The 19,438-nt window shown below is 40.0% G+C and overlaps 1 protein-coding gene across 1 annotated transcript in view; it reads right to left on the bottom strand.

Moving 5' to 3' along the window:
• TM2D1 (TM2 domain containing 1) overlaps window positions 1-19,438 on the bottom strand; it is a 310,656-nt gene that overhangs the window by 226,127 nt on the left and 65,091 nt on the right. The gene's annotated exons all lie outside the window — the stretch shown is intronic.

Here is a 19,438-nt window from a genome sequence, read left to right on the forward strand (position 1 = left end):
CAAGATGCATGCTTCTGCATATGAACAAAAAAGCAGAAAAATAGAACCACACACCAAAACCTGCTGATACACAAAAACTTAAACCATGGATGATGAGTTTATATTTATTTTATTTATTTTTCAAATCTCTATCACTGCCCATCTCTCCGGAAAAGGGAACTCGGTGTTTACAATAAAATCACAATTAAAACATAAATTACAATATGAATAGATCAGTAAAAAATAAAATAGATATAAAATATAAAATCCAAGCAACACAGATCTTATTTGTTGGGGAGAGATCTATGATATTAGCCTCAAGTTGAACTGGTGCCCTCCCACCCCAAGCGAGTGGCAGAACCAGGTTTTCAGGTTCTTCCAGAAGTCCAGGAGTGAATGGGCCTGTCTCACCTCCAGGGGCAGAATGTTCCAGAGGGTGGGCGCCACTGCAGAGAAGGCCCGCCTCCTGGACCCCGCCAGGTGGAATTCTCTTACCGGCGGAGCTTGTAGCATGCCCTCTCTGCATGACCAGGTGGGATGGGTCGATGTTGGGGGGATGAGGCAGTCCCACAGGTAACCTGGCCCCATGCCATGTAGGGCTTTAAAGGTGATAACCAACACCTTGAATTGGACTGAGAAGCAGACTGGTACCCAGTGCAGCTCGCGCAGCAGTGGTGTCATGTGCCAATCTTGGGGCACCAATAACTGCTCGCGCAGCCGCATTTCCCAAGCACAGGTACATAAAACCACAGATAACAAGATCATGGATAATGTCCATTGTATAGAAGATGGTGGTGTCTTAGCCCCATTCAGGTAATACGTTAGTATTCACTGCACAAGCAATGGTAAACAGTCATTCCCCTTTGTAAAGTAGCACACACTTGTCAGTCCTTCATGAAGATTATATGATTATCTGGATTAGGAAAACCTTTATTCCATTTTGTACCTGCTGTAACTGTCTGCGATCATTTGCCTGAATGATGAAAAGCATTTTCCCTTTTAAATTCTCTGCTACTGTATTATGGCAGGATCTCCAGCAGCCAATGAGAGAAGGCTTTCTTCCACTGAAGGGAATGATAACCTTGACTGGCCTTCAGGGTTCAGCTTAACTGTTTCATTTCTATGTGGAATCAAGGCAGTTATAGTATTTGCGATCAATCTTCCCTCTCTTAATTCCATAGAAATTTGGCATTGATTTGTTAATGGCACTTTCATTGTCCTGACATTTGTGTAAACATTATTTACAAATGATCATTTACATTTTTGGCTCCCACACATGGAAGGGCTTCCCTAATGGATATTTACTATTTAGTACTTTTTTTGTCCTGAATCAGGAACTAGTTGCTGTAATTTATGGGAACTAAAGGAAAGCTATCTTGAAATATAAATCATTCTATTGTGGTTTCTCCTGAAATTAAGTTTCTTCAAGGTAGCTTCTCAGAATTAAGATTTCTGACCTCAGAAGGTCATTCTAGGGATAGAAGCCAACACTGTGGGAACAAGTGCTCTATGTCCGATTTGGAGGGATGAGAACTGAGTAATGCTGTCTGGTACCAGAATCATAGAACCTTTAACTAAAAATGGAATCTTCAAAGTTTAAAGCTTCCATATAGTTACATGTTTCTTTAATCTCATGATGAACGTCAGAGATATAGCTGAGAACTAACATTTTAAAAATCTAAACCAGTCAGAACAACTGAATCTGCCTTTAAAAATATGTCAGTGTCTATGTAATGTACTAGCCTTGGCAAAGGTACTCAGGGAATTGCATCAGCGGATCTTCAAGAACAGAGCAGGTGGCTGTAACCATTCATTTAGGTCTGATTTCTAAGCTAACCTTAACTTGCCACTGATAACCTGTGAGATTCCAGAGCAGAGAAAGGATCAACTTTAGTTCATAGAACTGCAACACATTCAAGATTTGAAGGTCTGGGAAATTATGACTTAGGGAGCAGGGGTGTCTGCAATGAGAGTCAATGATGTCAAAATGGTAGGCATAACTGGATGATCAGAACCTCACCTCTTTTTAACATGTGTCGCACAGTTACACTCATCATGTTGACATTGCTGGCAATTGCTGAGGACACTTCTAGGAAAGTGTCCCTCAAAACCAAAGAATAGAATTTTATTTATTTATTTATCAAATTTTATCACCGCCCATCTCCCTCCCAAGGAGGGACTCTGGGCAGTTTACAATAAAATAGAATTAAAAAGCCAAACAGTTATAAATACAATAAATACAGTAAGAATGTAATAGAATCAAGATGGGCAAGAGTATTAGCTCCCATTTTATTAACTGACTATATTTGTACACATGCAATGGCTGAAAACCCAACCCAAATCAAATATATTTATAGCTTAGTACAGTGCATAAACTCTGGCTTTGTTTAACCGTGGCTTGTTGAATAACCTGTAGCAATCTGGTTTAACAGTATGGACAGCTTTTTAAAAAAAAATGTATATCCCAATTTATTTTGTACAAATCAAATTGATGTACATAATACTCCTGCCCTCTATTTTTCCCAAACAGCAACTCTGTGAGGTGGGTTGGGCTGAGAGAAAGTAACTGGCCCGAAGTCCCCCAGCCAGCATCCATGGCTAAGGGAGAACTAGAACTCATGATTTTCCAGTTTCTAGTCCAGCAGCTTCACCATCACCCCAAACTGGTTCTAAACCATGGTTTACTAACCACAATAATTGAGTTCATATATGCTAGATTATGGAATTATGGAAAATTATGGAAAGTCTTGGGACACCAGAAAAAATAATCACTTTTTCGGTTAATAGAAACTTTGGTGAATCAGAACTAATTCAGATAGATCTATGTGCCCATCCATCTTTAGAAATGACCAACACAGCTAAGTAATTGGAAACCTTCAATGGGAAATTAATTTAAATTGAATGCTTCTCATTGCATCTTCATAGAAGGAAAGGATCCATATAAGAAAAACTGCTTAAAAATCTACTTCATCGTATGGAATAGTGAATAATTGAGCCTAGGAGCACTGTGTTCACCCTGGTCCTCCCAGGCACACATCTCTAAATTGGATCATGATATGTTTAATTTTCAGTAATATATATATATATATATATAAATACACACACACATATATATACATACACATACACACACACACACACACACACACACAAACACAAACACAAACGCACACCTTCTAGAAACAAAAGCCCAGTAGAGAAACAGGTTTTCTATAAAAGAATGAAATTCCTCTGGTGGGATCTTCACCAATAAGAATTTGCATTTGCCTCAACGTACACATCTTGCAATCTCTGCTTCTGACCATTCTTTCAGCTCTGTATTTTCTCCACCCTCTCCAGCCATATTTAGATCATCTAAATCCTCGATAAGATTCAAAATTGCAGTTTGAATAAATTGCATAAATGGGCAAGCGTACAGTTGACATGATCTATACCGGGACACATAGCATATAAACCATACAGCCACACACCGGTGACAGAACAGAATTAAGCGGCATCTCTGTCAGCAATGCTGTATTAATGGATCTCTGCCCTGGGCAGGTTGCTGGGCTAGATGATGTCCAACCTCACTTCCAACCTTCATGCTCTATGATTCTATGGCTGTCCTTAACCTACACATCATAATCATTTCACTATTCTCTTCCAGATTTTACCATTAGCATCATTTGGTTGGAACAGACTCCCTTTCATTTTAGAACTATGTTCTTCTAAGGTGAGAAATTCCCAGTCACTGCAAAGTACAGAAGAAAGCCACTGAGATGTTAACATTTCTCTCCCAGGCAATGGGGAGGTTTTTATCATTCTACAGTATGTACACTGTTGAAAAAATGCCTTCAATGATATCCTCTTCCCTCCCCTTTGCACACTTGCAGTTTCATTTCATTTTATTTCTATTTACAGTCAGGAACAAATCATCCCCACATTTCACTACAGATAGCCATGGGCTCCAATTGCAATGGCTAAGATAAGATTAAAATTAGGAACTTGCTCAGCAGTTTGCTCTGTGATGAATGAGGCCAGCCAAGAATCAGAAGAAACTGTGTGTTGTTCCCTCTGTCCTATTAGATAATTTCATTCAAGCCCCCATATCTGAAAACAGAAATACAGTCACTCATTTTTCAGATTGGCTATCCATTCGGATTTCCTTCCTTTTGAATTACAAAATGTAACTATAGAGTTTAATGTTTAACAAGCCAGACATTTGGATACCCATGTACAGAAAACTACAATGCTTATAAATAGGAACAGTTAACTGTCACATTTAGTGGATGAGTACTCCAGAAATGGTAGATTAGATTAGATTAGATTAGATTGGATTGGATTGGATTGGATTGGATTGGATTGGGTTTCCTATTAAGTATACAATTAACTCTTTATACTCATAGAAAGTAACTGCACATGATAAAACCAGAAGGTAAAGGTCCAGGGATGCACTTTCCATCCTGCTATGTCTCAGAACAAGATTAGGAGCCAATTCTTTGCTTCTTTTCTATTTGCCAGAAAAAGAGAGCAGAGAAAACCTCCTGTCCTATTCCACCTCAAATACAAGCAACATTTCCTCTTTCCTTTCTTTTCCAAAAGATGTAGAGCAAGGCTCACATAAATAGTCAGAGCATCAACCAGTTATTGGAAAAGGGCATCTCTGCTTACATTAAACCAGGATAACTTCTTACAATTATATAACAGCACTGTCTCTTCACTCTGTATACTTCTTATGACAGGAGCATTCATCCTGTTTAATGATCAGAATTACTGCAGTGGGTTTTTTATTTTTGTTTGGTGTTGTTTATGAATAGTCTCACACTTTTTATCTGGAATGGGTCTTGAAAGCAAGTGTTGAACTCTGATAATCGAACTATTCTCCCATTCAGCCGGACTCACTCTGCAAATATTTACATATTATTAACTATAACTTCCATTAATGTTGGTCATTAGCCATGCTGGCTGGAGCATCTGGAGTTACCATCCTTAGAAAACACCAGCTTTCTAAACTGGAGCAGTCTTCGGTTCTAGAGAATACCCCATGTTGCTCAACCAAATTCTCTATCAAGGATGATATCATTTTTTTCTTCAGCTCTTAGAGTATCCAGCTTAATTAACAGAACTCTGATATTACTAATGTCCAGATTGTTACACCACTATTTGAATTTGATTTCATTGGCTTTTGCTGAGGAGAATCAGTGTTGTAGATAGCGATTTAGGAAATGGTTTTATCATGTCTTGATGCCAAAGCATAAGGAAAAGAACATTTCTGAGGAAAAACAGTTTCTCTTTCTCCTGGCACAGCTTCCTAAACACATGGTTGCCCTCACCCTTGTTCAGAGCAGTTAAGCATCAGTTGTTGAATTATGGAGAATGTGAGGATCATTGCTATGGTACTTCTTTTCCCCAAGTAGAAGAACACTCTCAGAAAGATCTTAGGATCTTGTGAAGTAGACCTGTAACTCCTACCGATAGCATTGGCTCTCACTATTTCTGGCATCAATGCCCAAGATTATTATGATGGTTTGTTCCCTTTATCAGCTTTTATTGTCTTGGACCATGTATAAGTAAGTCTTGGACTGATAATTCTTGCAAAAATGTTCCATCAAGAAGCATAATTTTCACTGCCCTAGGCTACCAATTCTCCATTCAGAACGGTATTTTGCCCCACTATGCTATTTCAAGATCAAGATAAGTTATCATTTCTTTATTTTGCATTGTTCAGACTGCAGTTAGACTTTGGCACCCAGTTCTAAGCCCTTCACTCAGGAAGGATGCTGACAAACTGAAACATGTTCAGAAGAAAGCAACCAGGATCATAAGGGATCTGGAAGGAAAAACTTACCAGAAAACAGTTGGAGGCCATAGGTCCTAGGACCTGGAAGGCTCAGGTTTAAGGTCACCTTCAGACATTGAAGCTCATTGGTTGACCCTGAGCCAGTCTCTAGCTCTCAGTCTGGCCTATTCTTAGAACTCATTGTGGGAAGAGAAACCTTTGAGCTTCCAAAGCAAAGGAATATAAATAAAATCCATGAAAGAAAAAGAAAAGCATTAAAGATGCTATTATAATGCCCCCAAAGGGGTGTATGAAACTTCTGCTACAGAGCCCTCCTACCTTTCTGTTTTAGGAATGCAAGAGCCAGTTGCTTTCCTTCCTTCAGGTGGGTCTTAGTGTGCATATATGATTGTACATTTGTGCAATAAATGTACATATATACAAACACACACACAAAATAGAGTATATTTATACAAAATTAATGCATCAAAAAGCATATATCTGCAAGCAGAGCAACCACTTGTAAAATTCCTTTCCTATCAGCTAATTTGTACTGTAATAATTTCTAGACCTCATCTTTACTATTGGTCAAAGTAGTCAAATGTGTCCTACTGCCTAAGAGGTTGCTAGTTAGAAATGGGCATAAACTGAAGTTTTCTGTACTATTTTCTTTCCTTCGGCTACCTGGCTAGCTATACCTACCTAGGTGAGGGCTGGCTGGCTTTAGTTAGTAAGTTATACATGCCTTCCAATAGCTAGAGAAAGAAGGTAGCTGAAAGAAAAATTATTATTATTATTCTGCTGTGTTTCAAACCAAAAACCACATTGTGTTTTTATTGTGTTTTTATGGTTCTTAATTCTGTAAGCCGCCTGGAGTCACCGTGTGACTCTTTATTTATAAGCGGCCTTATAAATCTGTTTAATAAACAAACAAACAAACAAACAAACAACCTCCTGCAGACCAGGCAGGACATCTACAGTAGCTACCCTGCCGCTTTATTGCTGATGGTAAAGGCAATGATGATTCCATTTGAGAGGATGCTTCTTCCTCTGCAAAGTATCCAGTGAACTGCTGGAGTGAGCCTGATAGTTTTGGCTTGAATAGACAAGAGTATCTGAGGCAACAGTATAGAAAGAGAAGCAGGCTTCTTTCAGACCACTTCAGGAAAATGCCCTGGAGTTCACATTAGTGGCAGACGAGAGGGGAGTAAAGGCTGATGTCTGTTTCTGCTTTCCCAAAAGAGTTGCTGGGTCAACAGGGCAACTAGGCGGCGTGGATGAGCCCTCAGTCAAACACCAATGGATACCTGCTCCATCTTTTCCTGTTGAAGGATTATTCTGTGGAGGAAAAAAAATGAATTAGTAGAGGAAGGATATGGGAGGGAAAAACCTAGAATATGACTGCATCTGGACCTTCTGTTATATTCCATGCTGGCCAGCATTACACCATCTCTTCTAAAGAAGCCCCTCCTTTTATCAAATGGAGGGCTGGAGCATGACAAATGCCAAATGCTGTCTGGGGACCACTTATTAAATAGGTACAGTGACAACTCTACCTCTTTCCTTTCCTGATAAATTAAGTAGGTGAATATCTCTCTCTTCTCCTCTTATGAAATACCAAGTTGGGATGTTAACAGGAACAGGAGAGTAACCCAGGTAAGAACAAAAGAATGGAGAAAGAGCAGCTGCCATGTTGTGTCTTCAGCTCAGCAAGCAACTGGACCCTTCCCTTAAGAGATGCTCATTGGGGAATGCATGAGGAGCCCAATGATAGCACCAAAGTTTAATGTTTGCTATACGAAGACAGTGGAGAAAGAGTGCATCTCTTTTTTCACGGCCATTTTTTTGCCGCTACAAATCTATTGACCGCTAGGGATGATCAATGTGGAGAGAGTTAGCAGAGGACTCCAAGTTTCTATTTCTTTTCTTTGTCTGTTCTTCGGATACTGACCTGTATGGTTCAGGTTCTCGGTTGACCCACTCTCTCCCCAGTGGAGGAGAACACACTACTGGTTCTTCGCTGTAAATATGTAAATATTGTCAGAGGAGAACTGGGTTAGTCTCAGGTAGCAAAAAATCAGGAGTCCGGTAGCACCTTTTCCAACAAATTTATGTTAGCAGCTGCTCACGAAAGCCTATGCTCTAGAATAACATTTTGTTAGTTGGAAAAAGTGTACCAGACTTGTGATTTTTTGTAGATGGATACTGCAAGTAACTCAATAAGTAACTTTCCTGTCACATTGTGATTCCCCAAAGCAGTGTTGCTCAACCTCAGCAACTTTAAGGTGTGTGGACTTCATCTCCCAGAATTATCCAGCCAGCATGCTAACCCTTAAGGATCTTACTGAGCAATCCTTATATGATTGAATTCCACTATGTTGAGTAGAACTTGGTATCAGGTAAGCGGGTATACAGGACTGCTGTTCTGACTGTATCACCTGACAGCCAGAAGTGGCAAAATTTACCAGGTCACCAATAGGTTTTGTAAAATTTCAAAGGTGTGCATCGGTGGAACACCTCTTTGGCCAGCCACTGTTGAAAAGTCCTTGTGATGTGGCTCCATAAGGTGAAGCCTTCTGTTGTCACCTTTGACTGTCTCCATGTATATGCAGAACACATTTACACCCAGAGGGAGCAATGCACCTAATTTAAGTGCTTTAATCGGAACTTTGCTTTTCCATGTCATGGTGCCACTTTACTCCTGGCAGCTCCACAGAGCAAAGTGGTGCTGCATCATACAGCCCTGGTTGGATGCCCACCCATTTTTAATCTTCAGTGCTTATGTTCTACTTACTATGGTTTAAACCTTTGGAGATATATCTATACACAGAGAGAGAGAGAGAGAGAATATATATACAGTATATAATTTTAATTGTGAAAACTAAGGAGTTTTGTTCCAGACTCTGTCTGGGAAGTCTCGCTGGAATCTTCTTAGAAGAGCTAAAGCATTACTTCTGTCACTCAAAAGGAATGACTTATCAAAGCTAAGATGACCCCATCCTAGAATTGTTGAGTAAATTTGTCTGTGAATCTTGAGTATCTGCCTTCCAACAGTCTCTAATTTACTTCAGGCCATTCTCATCCACACGGATAGCTTCTTTTTCCATGTTTGTGATCTTCTGTCATTCACATCAAAATGAATCTCTGGAGAGGAGTACCCTACTCCAAGTGTGAGAACCACCTGGCCAAGGTTTTCAGTGCATAATGAAGGTCATGTGACCCCACTTGGACTCTCTTGGTGTCAAGTACCTCTTCAGTCTTCCTCTGGAATAAGTTTATTTTCCAGTGTTGGTTGCAGCAGCTCTTTTTCCTCTGCATGGTGAAAGCTTAAGTCTCCCAGGAAATTCTAAGATTTATTTTGGTGGGCCTGTTGCAGTTTCTGTACAGGTTCCCAAGTTTTGTTTTCACCATATGATTCTATTCTGGCAGATGTTAGCCTTGCTTTCCTGCTGCCGTTGAAAACTTACGCTTTGGTTGACCTTGTGATTCTGAGTAAATTCACAGCCAGAGAAGCTGAGAGAATATGGAGAATATGGAGACAACATCTTGGTGTAAAGGCAATTTTTCATTTTTAGCTATGCCTTCCAGATTTTATTTTATTTTATTTTCAAGCTAATAGTGTATTTCAATCAGCTATTATACAATTCAGTGGAAGAACTTTTGAGTAACCTAATATTTTTGTATGTGTTTTGTATTTCCAGCCTATTGAAATTGTGGTGATATTCTGAAGGGATCCCTTGGATGTCATTAAAAAAAATCAGCATTTTAAATTCATGTTATGAGCTTATTGGGCTATTTAATATCTTCCTTAAAATATAAATGTTTCTGGTGATATGAGACAAAAGGGAATGGGAGAGCATTATTAAGGGAGTAGGTTAGTCTAATGCCTTTTATCTGCCAAAGACAAGCCAGTGCGGTGGATATTTATTGGTTCAATACTTCGGCAACATGGTATTAATTGCCTCTGAGTGTTTTGATAGGTAGTTAGCACAGGGCTATTAATGAAAATAGCACCACTTCATTTTAAAATTAACTACTTGGCCATTCAGCAACATGAGCTGATAAATTGTGGTAATAAATTTGAAGTGGAGATTTATGTAATCATAACTCAGATTCTGTTCTGTTAGGCACATAAGATGAGGCTGTGTGATAACTTCAGGGTAATCTTCCTTCTCACTTTCTGAGAACAAAAGTCATATTTTTAAGGATTCATTCACACTAGGTTTGTTCCTAAGCATGAATTGCTCTCTTTCTTTCTTCTTTCTTCAGCGTGTTATCTCTGTGACAGTGCTAGCTGCAACATACATGGCCAATACCAACTGGAACTGCAAATTGCCCTGTCTAAACCAAGTTGTTTATGTTTTGTGTTTCAAGACATATTATGTTCCGCCTTAGAAAACATCAGAAACAGATAAGAAAATGCAAGAGATGCAAGATTGCCTTCTTCTCAACATCATTGACACAAGAACTCCCTGAGAATGATCTAAAGATGCACAATGCAGTTTAATTTCTCAAGTTGAGCCTCTCCACTTACTGAAGTAGCTACCTAGAAAATAATGAAGATGACTATGAACGTCTGGAAACCAATGGAACAAACAAATAAAAATGTGGAGAGATATTTCTGATGTAGAGTTAATGTAGTAATTACCAGAGTATAAAATATCAAATGTTAATTTTGTTTTTATTGATGTGATAAGCATTCAGGATTACATTCACCATAAACAGATATGTTCCTAAGCAGTTATAAAAGTAAATCAGAAAGGTAAATAATCATTGCTCCCTTACCATCCATCTGATTAAACAGGAAGTGTATTTCAACCTTCTCCAGTCTGGTTCTCTCCAAACATTGGACTTCAGTTCCTATAATGCCAGGTGCAGCACACCTGGATAGGCTGTTTAAAAATAAGTATATATGCAGGAAGACATAGTAAATAAAGGTTTCATCATTCATAAAGTAAACAAAAAACAAAAGCCCACATATTAGAATACGCTAATTCACAAGCATGTTCAAATGCTAATTATCCAGGTATGCTAGCAAATGTATTACACACCAGGTCAATATATGACACAAAATATTTCAACTAGAGAAACCTGCTTCTTTGCAGGATCTTGTATGAAAATCACATTGGCAAAGGCTTTCAAGCCCTTCATGAATAAATTCCCTTAATCAACCTTCTTTTGAAGAACTCTTCATCTCTGGAAAGAAGTGAATGGCAGCTAACAGCCTTAGGTGGCTCTGAAATTGGTGAAGTAGACCTCGAAATGTAATTCCGATTATAGTGCTTGCCTTCATATTGTCCTTTTTATGTTCCATCTGAAAGACACCGTTTCAGTGACCCTGTTAGAAACAGCTTAATTCACAGAATGTTTTCTCACTCATTCTTCATGTACTTGATAGCAAGCCAGCACAATACAGAGGGGCTGTAAGCAAGCAGTATGAACTGTAAAGCAACAGATATAATCCATTTTATTAATGGTGGTAATTGAGATCATTTATTCCCTGGTTTTCTCCTCAAAAACTGGAATCACTGAATATTACAAGATATTAAAAGAAACACATAACATAATAAATCAACACAAGAGTAGCCACAACCATAAGTAGGAACCCATGGGAGAAATTAAAGGGAAGCGGGGATTAGAGGGGTTGGTGGGTGCCTTGTTGAATAGGTCAGGTACTTTTTCTTTGTTTAGTCTATTGAATTATGCCAGATGCCTCTGAGTGGTCTGGAGAGTTGATGTTATAAGCAACTTATGAACATATCATTTATTATGTCCATTCATTGAATTTGATAACTGAAAATGCAAACCATCAAGAAGGTCTGTTAATGAAAGTCAAGGAGCACAGTGAAAAAATAGGTAGATGATTAAATATAAAGAAGACCAAAGTAATGACAACAGATGGAACAACCAGCCTTAGAACTGACAATGAAGTTTATTGAACTGGTGGATGGCTTCAGTCTTATAGGATCAGCCATCAACAGTAAAGGAACCAGCAGGCAAGAAATGCACTGCAGACCAGCACTTTGTAGGGTAGCAATGAAGGCCTTGGAGAAGAAACCTACAAAGATCAGAGTCTTGCAGGCTGTGGTTTTCCCAGTCAATCTATGGAAGCAAAAGCTGGACTTAGCAGCAGAATAGAAAGAGTATTGACACTTTTGAATTTTGGTGTTGGAAAAAACTCCTCAAGATACCATGGATAGCAAGAAATCAAACAAATGGACATATAACAATCCAGACTTCTCACTTGAAGCACAAATGACCAGGCACATATTACCATATTTTGAGCACATTATGTGAAGATTTAGCTCTATTGAGAAGTCCATAATGTTGAGAAAGGTAGAATATGAGAAAAAAGGATGACAGACCTAAAGGGCCAGGATGGGGACAGATCATCCTGGAAAAGGTCTATCTATGTGGTTGCTAACTGTCAACATTGACCTGATGGCACATAATCAATCACTTTATTGAAATACTTATGCAGAACTTTTATATATGCATATGTATCTGTGAATATATGCCCTACATTTTAAATCCCTTTTTTAGTAAATTTTTGGCTTTTTTCTTTATAATGGTCTGTATTTTTTTTTTCTGTTTGGTTTCTGTTTTCAGTGAAAAAAGCAGAAAACGTTTTAAAGAAAAATTAATAATTTGTCTGGTTTTGGAGTGTGTGTGTGTGTGTCAATGGTTTGATGGGGGATCAGTGCATCTTCATGGATCATCATGGATTCCGAGAGCCAGTTTGGTCTACTAAGGTGCTGGGCTAGAAACCAGGAGTCTGTGAGTTCTAGTCCTGCCTTAGGCATGAAAGCTGGCTGGGTGACCTTGGGCCAGTCCATCTCTCTCAGCCCAACTCGGTGCAGTATAGACTAGCTTCCTAATGGTGCACCCCGGGCAACATGACTTGTCAGGGCTAAATAGTCTATACATCTGGCTGCTGGACCTCACAAGGATTTCCCAGCAAGAAAAAAGCAGCATGAATACCAAACTGCTATGCCATATGATTTTTTTTAAAAAAAAGGATTCCAAAGGAAAAATTTGTGTTATTATATTATTGGAACATTCCTTCCTAGCTTTTGCTTGTCCTCCTAATCTTAAACCTCACTTTCATATATTTATTCCTTTTCTCTTTGTTGCAAGGTAATCCACATTTTGGTCAAAATTTGGAGCATCTTTAATGGCACTGTAACCATACTGGCTATATTTATATATGATTGCCTTCATCTTTCTATTTTGTTAGATAAATATGATTTAATCTGAGATTAATATTTCTAGTGTCTGGATTACTTTAAATGTTTGGGGACTATGCAATAGTTGTCAATTAATTTCTCTCACAATATAATTTAGGAAAAACTTCTGTCTATAAACTCAGACAGACTTCATTATTCCCTCATAGCACAACTAATGGGAAAAGTGGGGTTTCATAGGACAAAACTGTCCAAATATGATTAAAGTCCCAGAAAATTATCGTAAAATAAAAAGTATGGTTTAAATGAAGAGGGTAAAAGTTCACTTGGCTTCATTCATCTGTGTAAATATGTAAAAACAAGAATATCTGGATAACTTCAGTTAAAATTTCTAGTTTCTATAACTTCTAGTTACAGAGACTGGATAACTTCTAGTTACAGTTTTTGATACAATTTTCTACCAAACTTGATGTTAAGATTTTAGATTTTGAAGCCTCTCAATTTATGAAGTCATTGGAAAGAGTAAAAATTAAGAGTCCTTCCACAACACAACCCATTGGTTTTGCAAGCCGTTCTGAATGGAAACAAACCCAATATCTTGATCTTCCATATTGCTCTTCTCCCCATACCTCCCATGAGCTGGGAGGCATGGAATATGGCCTCTCCATCAGGTCAGAAGACCTGTGTACAAATACACATTCCTCCCAATTGAAATGCACAGCACATCTGAACAATCTTGTTTTGAGCTGAGGAGCTGGATCTTTTTCCTTCTTCTGACATGCCACCACAAGATTGCAGATGATCAATTTATTATTTGATTCAATTTATATGGATGCCCAATCATCAAATGACTCTGGGTGGTTAACAAGTTAGAAGCATCAGCAAATACACCAACCATAGGAAAGCAAACACATATAAACACATTTAGCACTGAATTAATAATTCTTGTTTGTTAAATTTTTATCACTGCCCATCTCCCCCCTAAAGAAGGACTCTGGGTGGTTTACAATAGAAATAAAATTTAAAATTCAGTACAAACTATAAATAATACATTAAATATAGATGCAAATAGAAGATAAAAAATATAAAATGCAATAAAATCCAAATGGCAGTAAGGTTCTATTTCAGTCCATGAATATATAAGGGGCTATTCTAGGGCACCAGCCATCCCCAAGAATGACTATTCCCCTCCCCGCCCAGTGGCAAAACCAGGTCTTCAGTTTTTTATGGAAGTCCAGGAAAGAGGGGGCTTGCCTCACCTCCGGGGGAAGAATGTTCCAGAGGGTGGGAGCTGCTGTAGAAAAGGCCCACTTCCTGGACCCCGCCAGGTAGAATTTTCTTACAGACGGGATCCGTAACATGCCCTCTCTGCATGATTGGGTAGGATGGGTTGATGCAATGGGGATGAGATGGTCCCATGCCATGTAGTGCTTTAAAGGTAATAATCAACACCTTAAATTGGACCCGGAAGCAGACTGGGACCCAATGCAGCTCGTGCAGCAAAGGTGTTACATGTGCCAATCTTGGAGCATTTAGAATTGCCAATGCTGATGCATTCTGGACCATTTGTAGCTTCCAGATACATTTCAAGGGTAGCCGCATGTAGAGCGCATTATAATAGTCTATATGGGAGATGACCAGGGCATGAGTGACCATTCGAAGGGACTCTCAATCCAGGAAAGGGTGTAACTGGTGCACAAAATGAAGTTGAGCAAAGGCCCTCCTGGCCACAAATGCCACCTACTCATCGAGCAGGAGTTGTGCATCCAGGAGGACCCCCAGATTCTGCACTGAGTCTGTCTGAGGCAGTGCGACACCATCCAGAAGACAGCAAATTCCCATATACCAAGGAGCCATTAATCAACAGCCACTCTGTCTTACCAGGGTTCAGCTGAAGCCTGTTGTTCCCCATCCAGACCCCCACAGCCCCCAGGCACCTAGAGAGGGTGGTCACGGCACCACTTACTTCACCCAGGATGGAGATGTATAACTGAGTATCATCAGTATTTTGATACCTCATCCCGTGGTGACAGATGATCTCACCAGCAGTTTCATATAGATGTTAAAAAGGAGCGGAGAGAGTACCAAACCCTGCGGCATCCCATAAAGGAGTGGCCACGGCCCAGATCTCTCACTCCCTATCAACACCAATTGGGACCGGGCCTGGAGGAAGGAGGTGAACCAGTGCAGAACCACACCACCCACCCCCAACTCCCTGAGTTGCCCCAAAAGGATACCACAATTGGTATCAAAAGCCACTGAGAGGTCAAAAAGAGCCAGGATGGATGCACTGCCCCCATCCCGCTCCCACCAGAGATCATCCATAAGTGTGACCAATGCCGTTTCTGTCCCATATCCAGGCCTGAAACCTGACTGAAAGGGGTCTAGATAATCCGTTTCCTCCAGAATCCTCTGGAGCTGCAATGCCATCACTTTCTCAACCACCTTCCCCAAAAAGGGGAGGTGGGAGACTAGACGAAAATTGTCCAGTACAGTAGGGTCCAGTTATGGTTTCTTGAGGAGAGGGCACACCAGCGCTTCCTTAAAGGGAGCCGGAAACACCCCCTCTCTCAAGGTTAATACTGTATATACTGTATATACTTATGCTAACTTTATTTATTCATTCAATTATATGGTCACCCATCTTGTTCTCATGACTCTGGGTGGTTAGCGGTATAACACAGAGATCCAAAAACAAACATTAAAAATAACGATTACCAAAACAAAACCATCAAAAATAGCATGCACTGAGGTCCACCAAAAACAGTGTTTCTCATGCAACCACACAGGTCAGGCTTGCCTAACATCCCAGCCCCAGAGACTGAGGGAATAGCTCACATAATATCCTGGTCCAGTGCTTAAGGGAAGAGCCAGGTCTTCAGGGCCTTTCTAAAGGCCAAAAGAGTCAGGGCCATCTGAATCTCAGGGAGATGCTGCTACCCAGGGCAGTCATGGTGACAGAGAAGGCATGACTCCTGGGTTCAATAAAATGAACATGTTTAATAGATGGGACCCAGAGCATGTCAAGTCTGTCTGATCTTAATAATAATTTATTAAACTTGCATGCCACCTGACTCCCAATGACTCTGGGCAGCTATTGACCAGGCAAATATATTTGGAGATAGAGATGGTCCTTCACATATCCTGGTCCTGTGCTATGAAGGTATTTAGAAGTGTCAGCCAGCATCTTGAATTGTACCAGTGATCAGTGCAGCTTGCACAGTTGTGGCATTACATGGGTATATCAAGGAGCACCCATAACTACTTGATCTGCTGTGTTCTGGGCCAGCTATAGCTTCTGATTGGTCTTCAACAGCATCCTGATATAGAACACACTCTGGTAATCCAAACAAGAGGCCACCAATGCATGAGTGACTGTGAGCAAGGCCTCACAAGATGGATTTGTGCAGAGGCCATCCTGGCCATGACTGCCATCTGCTTCTCAAGGAGCTGCATGTCTAGAAGGTCCTCTAAATTGCAGACCAATTCTCTCTGGGGCAGAGTGGCACCAACCTGAAGTAGAGATGGAAAATACCTGGGATCTGGTAGCCACACAATCCACAGCCACTCAGTGTTGCCAGGGTTGACCCCTAAGTCTGTTCTGCTCTATCAGCCTCCACCGAGAAAGAACTTTGACAGCATCACTTGGAGCAACCAGGGTTTGCGATATATAACTGGCTATCATCATATTTAACATCATTTTGCCCCAGTAGCTTCAAATAGATAGGGCAATGGCAAACCACCCCGCTACAGTCTGCCAAGAAAACATTGTGAAAGTGGCGTCCCTTCAAAGGGTCAGACATGACTCGGTGTTTGCACAGGGGACCTTTCACCTTTCCTATTTAAAAGTATGAAGATAGAAGCTAAGTCAAGCAATTGAAGAGAGACGATAAATCATCATCATTATTACCTTCCTTTCTTAATTAAAACAATTACATTCCAACAGAAATACTTCCAGTGTGTAATGAAACAACAAAAGAGGACTCTTTCACAGCCCTATAGCCAGGGATAGATTTCCTGCATTTTATTTCTCACAGTGAAAAAAAAGAAGGGGCATGACTATGAGAAACACGACACAGAGACCAACAGAACTCAGTGTAAATAATCCAGTCTCATTCAATACCATATTCAGTCTCATCTGCCTGTCTGCCAGTTTGGTTTTGATAAACTTGGTATCTTTTGCTTTGTGTGTGCTTACTGTACATTAAAAATTAGTGGGGAATAGATTTGCATGGGCAGAAATAATGGGAAGTCTTTTGAATAAGTGGCTTTGATTTGTGGGATTATCCTCTAGAAGGCTAAGTATAGGATTCTCTCTCTTCAGGAAAAAAAAAATTGCCTTCAAAAATTGTATTTGGTTCCTGAATGAAGTACATGTTTTATGTGAAACTCAGCTAAATATTGAATTTATTTATAAATGTGACAAATTTAATAGGGTAGGATCAGTATTTGAATTATTGATTGTGAAATATTTAAGTATAGAGTAACCATCCATCAGTATACACAAGAGGGCTGGGGACAGATTTATGATGTTTGAGTTTTTCTGCTTTAGCTGGCACTTGGCATTTCTATTAATTATAACCCCATGCGTTAGATTCTGCAGAACTTGTTACAGGTATTTATAAAAGATGTCTCTGTCATAGCATTTAAATATTGTTTGTGCAACTGGAACATGTTTTCTAGTGAGGATTAATATACTGCCTGATTTAGGGAGCAAATTAAACATGGCAATATAATACACAAGTGACAAGAGCTTTCTTTGCGAGGTATCGATGTTCTTCTGAATATGAATAACAGCATCTTGATGCTGATGGTCAGACTCATCCTGATGTCAATCTTCAGATTTCATTGTATGTATTTTGCAATAAAAAGCCTTCATCAAAGAAAGCTGATCTGTCATTTTTTCAACCAATAGAGCAACCAACAGAGTTTCTCAGCCTTGGGAACTTGAGGATGTGTGGACTTCAACTCCCAGAATTCCCCAGCCAACATGGAATTCTGGGAGTTGAAGTCAACACATCCTCAAGTTCCCAAGGTTGAGAAATACAGCAATAGAGGGATACTTACACATATTGGATTACATAACATAATGTTTGTGGGCTTACTAGGAATAAAGAAATACAAATGACAAAGTGGGGGGTTAATGTAAGAGTTCAGACATACCATCTCCTGGTTCATGTACAATTTGTGCCTTTCAGTTGTCTTACCTGTGGACAGTGCAATGAAAGCTTGGCTCAAAGCTTCTCCTAACAGCAGCCAGGCTAGAAGCTTGTGGATGGTCAGTGGCATAAAAGCTGCTGCATCACTAGTGGAGCCACTGATGATCTAATCTTTGTGAACAAAAGACAAATGCTTTCTCCATTAATTCAGAAAAAGATACTTGGCTCCCAGATAAAACCTATTTATCACGGTTTATTTATTTAGTACCTGCATGAATGCTACCATCTAGAAACCCTTTAGGGCAGTAGTGTATGATTTCTGTGGCAAGCTGAAGACTGTCTTTCAAAAGTGGTCAGGGCCAAGAACCATTGTGGAGGATCAAGGTTTTAAGGGATGAAAAGAGAGTCACTCGCTGAGATGGGCGGCTATAGAAATCGATCGATCGATCGATCGATCAATCAAATAAATAAAAATAATGCCTTAAATCTCTGCAAGGCTTAAGATGTCCAGTTTGTCTTTAATTCCCCCTTCTAGCCCCCAAATTGCTAAACATGCAAAGCAGGTCAAATGCATTGGCCCAGCTGATTCAGGAGGACTTTTGGAGGCACAAAAGTGATGCTGATGAACAGCAGGTCCACTCTTTTTGCCCTCCTGGCTGTCTGAACACCTAATATTTATACTGGTGACCCAAAGCCTAGTGAAAAAATGGCCTACATTATTACTTCTCAATAGGAAGTGCCCTAACAGGCAGGAACCACGCTGAGACGAGGAATAAGTCTCTAGTGTTTTACTACTGCTACATTAGATAGAAAATCCTAACAAACTGAAGAAGTGTGAGAAAACCCATACAGATAAACCCCAAGAGTTGAGGCGGGTCTGTTCTGTGTCTCTTTGAATGACTGCTCAATTCCTCGCTACTATGCATGCGTTTTCCCCCATGGATAGGGCCCCCCTCCTGCTCACCATCAGTGTTCATGACAGGAAGCTCCCAGAAATTCAGCTAGTCCAGAATGCAGTGACATATCAATCTTGGGTGTATCAAGGTTCACCCCTGTGGCACTACCACTGCATGATCTGCACCGGCTCTCAGTAGGCTGCAATTCAAGATGTTGGTTATCAGCCTTAAAGCTCCACATGGTACAGGGCCAGGTTACCTACAGAACTGCCTATCTCAAATGTTCGCAGCCTGTCCCACAAGATCCAGCAGGGTCAGCATGCTCTGGGTTCCTTCAGTGAAACAATAACTTCCAGTGGAACCCAAAAGACCTTCTGGGTCATGGTGCCTGCCCTTTGCAATAGCCTTCCCCCATGATCCAGATGTCCCTGACCTAATTGATCTTCCATAGACCATGAAGAC

Source organism: Candoia aspera, chromosome 3 (genome assembly GCF_035149785.1).
Source record: "Candoia aspera isolate rCanAsp1 chromosome 3, rCanAsp1.hap2, whole genome shotgun sequence".
NCBI lineage: Eukaryota > Metazoa > Chordata > Lepidosauria > Squamata > Boidae > Candoia > Candoia aspera.